The sequence below is a fragment of the Ranitomeya variabilis genome, chromosome 4, assembly GCF_051348905.1.
Source record: "Ranitomeya variabilis isolate aRanVar5 chromosome 4, aRanVar5.hap1, whole genome shotgun sequence".
NCBI classification, from domain to species: domain Eukaryota; kingdom Metazoa; phylum Chordata; class Amphibia; order Anura; family Dendrobatidae; genus Ranitomeya; species Ranitomeya variabilis.
Genome location: NC_135235.1, coordinates 581,960,024 through 581,964,532, shown reverse-complemented (window position 1 = coordinate 581,964,532; position 4,509 = coordinate 581,960,024).

The following is a 4,509-nucleotide window of genomic DNA, read 5'->3' as shown; positions in this document are numbered from 1 at the left end:
CTGGTTGAAAATCACTGCTGTATACAACCAGCAGCTGAATGAAGTAGTGCAGATGTGGACCAGAGCCTTTTAATTATATTGTCTGTCTGTCTTGACTGGAGAAATGACCCCATCACAGAATCCAACAGATTTGATGGGAAGAATAGGCACCTTGCCGAGACCTCTGCCCGCCCTTGGATGTGTGATGCCAACCCTAGAATGGGTACATAACTGGCTTGTTGAAATGTTGACAGCGCTTTGATCACTAGACCTGACCGCCTTCCGGGTCTCCTGAGCTAATTGCCCCCTATGTGGCTGGATGAATCGGTTAGCTCAGAACAGGCCGGTTATTGCAATCTGAGCACAGTCCATGGTTCGAGGAAGTGTGACACCAACCTTAGGCTAGACTCTCATGTCTATATTATGCTATGCTCGGACTGCAATATTTCTCCCAACCGTGGCTCTACTGCCCAAACTAGCCTCCTTGTATATGTCTACGGGACTGTTTGTTCGGGTCAGCAGACCCCCAGTTAGGCTGAATTCACACATCCACATGATACTGTCCATGAACTGCAATAGCCAGCCTAAGGCAGGTCATATAGTGATCTCCTGCCTGTGTTCTCAGGGTGTAGTCAGACGGCTGTGCTCGGACTGGCCGCGGCGCTCCTGACCTGAGTCCGTGCATTGCGCTCTGATCTCTGTCCCATTTATACAGGCATTTCACAGTCTCCTAAGAGGCGAGAAGGCAGCCGCTTATCTTTGTGAGAACAACAGGACTGGGCAGTTGAAACCCAATATGTCCAATCCTTTAACAAATCCCTGGCGGTTCCTACTCTTATTCAGCTGTCCCTTATCCATATGTCTTTGGAAGCGTAAACTTCAGCTTATGGCTAGAAATTGCCATAACACCATTTAATGGTGATAAAATTAGAATAGACAATTGCATGATGACCGAACGCTTATCTAAATGGAAACCTTGCAGTGTATCCGCCCTGTGTACATACCAAGATAATCTGGTACGTCTCAATTTTCCCACTCTCGATATTAGAACATTTGTCTCTATTAGTCTACGTTCACATTAGCGTTCGGCGCCGCAGCGTCGGGCGCCGCAGCGGCGCCGCATGCGTCATGCGCCCCTATATTTAACATGGGGGCGCATGGACATGCGTTGTGCTGCGTTTTGCGACGCATGCGTTTTTTTGGCCGCAAGCGTTGGGCGCAGAGAACGCAGCAAGTTGCATTTTTTTTGCGTCCAACTTTCGGCAAAAAAGGACGCATGCGTCGCAAAACGCAGCGTTTTAGCGTGCGTTTTGTTGCGTTTGTTTACGTTGTGCATTGCCTCGCCGACGCAGCGGCGCACAACGCAAATGTGAACGTAGCCTAAGCAACCTGAAATATGTGATGCACCACAATGCTAAATGCCAGCAGCCTCCACTAGGGGGAGCTCATTGTATTACAGCTCCTCTGGAAAGCAGTACTACCTGTCTACATCTAAGCTGAGTGCTCCCCCTAGTGGCAGTTGCAGACTGAATTTTATAACCATGTTATAGGTGTTTGTTGGGAATCAGAATTGTGGATGCAGTTTGATAAAATATATGGGGGGAAAAAACCTATTTGTATACACTGTTACAATTTGTCCTGTTTATATCTCATCAGAATGTATCTGCATACAAAATAAAGGGAACCTGTCATCGCTTTTAAAGGGAACCTGTCACCTGAATTTGGCGGGACCAGTTTTGGGTCATATGGGCGTGGTTTTCGGGTGTTTGATTCACCCTTTCCTTACCCGCTGGCTGCAATATTGGATTGAAGATCATTCTCTGTTCTCCATAGTACACGCCTGCGTAAGGCAATATTTCCTTGCGCAGGCGTGTACTCCGGAGGACAGAGAATTAACTTCAATCCAATATTGCGGCCAACATGCAGCCAGCGGGTAAGGAAAGGGTGAATCAAACACCCGAAAACCCCGCCCATATGACCCAAAACTGGTCCCGCCAAATTCAGGTGACAGGTTCCCTTTAAGCTACCTGAACCACAGGTAGTATGAATCAGCGCTTAGATGCATTATTGTAGCCAGGTATGTGCTGTGCAAACTCTGCAACTTTTTCAGAGAAAACATTTTGAAAAGCCGGCCGGGAACAATGCGTCTTGGGTGAGTAAACGGAAGTCTGTTCTAGGCTGCTTCTCCCTGCCCCAGTTGATGCTTCTCTGCATGTCAATCAATTGGATCTGGGCAGAGAGAGGCCGACTGGCTGACGTCACCTGCAAAACACTGTTGTCTATGTTTTCGCCAAAATTCAGCAGTGTTTGACAAAAACATAGATGCTTCTCACAAAATTAGAATATCATCCAAAAGTGAATGTATTTCATTTCTTCAATACAAAAAGTGAAACTCTGTATTTCACGTGTTTATTTCTGTTAATGTTGATGATTATGGCTTACAGCCAATGAAAACCCAAAAGTCGTCATCTCAGTAAATTAGAATACTTTATAACACCAGCTTGAAAAATGATTTTAAATTCTGAAATGTTGGCCTACTGAAATATATGTTCAGTAAATGCACTCAATACTTGGTCAGGGCTCCTTTTGCATCAATTACTGCATCAATGCGGTGTGGCATGGAGGCGATCAGCCTGTGGCACTGCTGAGGTGTTATGGAAGCCCAGGTTTCTTTGATAGCAGCCTTCAGCTCGTCTGCATTGTTGGGTCCGGTGTCTCTCATCTTCCTCTTGCCAATACCCTATAGATTCTCTATGGGGTTAAGTTCAGGCGAGTTTGCTGGCCAATCAAGCACAGTGATACTGTTATTTGTAAACCAGGTATTGGTACTTTTGGCAGTGTGGACAGGTATCAAGTCCTGCTGGAGAATGAAAATATCCATCTCCAAAAAGCTTGTCGGCAGAGGGAAGCATGAAGTGCTCTAAAATTTCCTGGTAGACGGCTGCGCTGACTTTGGTCTTGATAAAACACAGTGGACCTACACCAGCAGATGACATGGCTCCCCAAACCATCACTGATTGTAGAAACTTCACACTAGACCTCAAGCAGCTTGGATTGTGGCATCTCCACTCTTCCTCCAGATTCTGGGACCTTGATTTCAAAATGAAATGCAAAATATACTTTCATCTGAAAACAACACCTTGGACCACTGACAACAGTCCAGCTCTTTTCTCCTTGGCCCAGGTAAGACGCTTCTGGAGTTGTCTATTGGTCATGAGTGGCTTGACACAAGGAATGTGACACTTGTAGTCCATGTCCTGGATATATGTGTGTGTGTGGTGGCTCTTGAAGTAATGAGTCCAGCAGCAGTCCAGTTTGGGGTAAATCTCCCCCAAATTTTGAATGGCCTTTTCTTAATCTTTTCAAGGCTGCGATTATCCCGGTTGCTTGTGCACCTTTTTCTACCACACTTTTTCCTTCCACTCTACTTTCCATTAATATGCTTGGATTCAGCACTCTGTGAACAGCCAGCTTCTTTAGCAATGACCTTTTGTGGCTTACCCTCCTTGTGGAGTGTTAATGACTGCCTTCTGGACATCTGTCAAGTTCACAGTCTTCCCCATGACTGTGGAGCCTACGGAAACAGACTAAGGGACCCTTTTAAATGCTTAGGAAGCCTTTGCAGGTGTTTCTTTGTTAATTATTCTAATTTACTGAGATAATGACATTTGGGTTTTCATTGGCTGTAAGCCATAATCATCAACATTAACAGAAATAAACTCTTGAAATAGATCACTCTGTTTGTAATGACTCTATATAATACAGTATATGAGTTTCACTTTTTGTATTGAAGAACTGAAATAAATGAACTGTGTGATGATATTCTAATTTTGTGAGAATCACCTGTATCTGTCTACAATCTTGCTGCCAGGTTTCAATTTATACTGTCTGTGGTTCAGGGAGCATGAAGCCGATGACTGGATCCATTCCAATTATCAGAATGTATTAACAATGTGGCGACGTTGCAGCGGGAAGGACACCAGACCAGAAGTGTCACCGAGGCACGATGGGTAGTATGTCACTGATTAGTATACCTGAGAGTGTTCTGGGACCTAACAATAACCTTCTCTACTCTTCAAGTTACAGGAGTGCAGGGACAAGACCACTACACGGAAGGAGACCGGACCCTCTGTGCCTACCCTCACGTAGGTGAAACTGCTCTGCTTCACTGGAGAACTGGGCTTTGTTTAGGCTCGTTTACTCTATCTGTAGATTTGTGTGAAGCAGAAAGTCTAAAATGATCCAAGATGCTTTTTGGGTCACCCTATTCATAGGTGAAACTTTCCGATGGGGAAACCTGTTGCATCAGACATGAAGTCCTCCTTTCCCAAAGTAACGGTGAATACTAGTGATGAGCGAGTGTACTCGTTGTTCGGGTTTTCCTGAGCATGCTTTGGTGACCTCTGAGTATTTATGACTGCTCGGAGATTTAGTTTTCATCGGCCGCAGTGGAATGATTTACAGCTCCTAGCCAGGCTGAGTACATGTGGGGGATGCCTGGTTGCTAGGGAATCCCCACATGTAATCAAG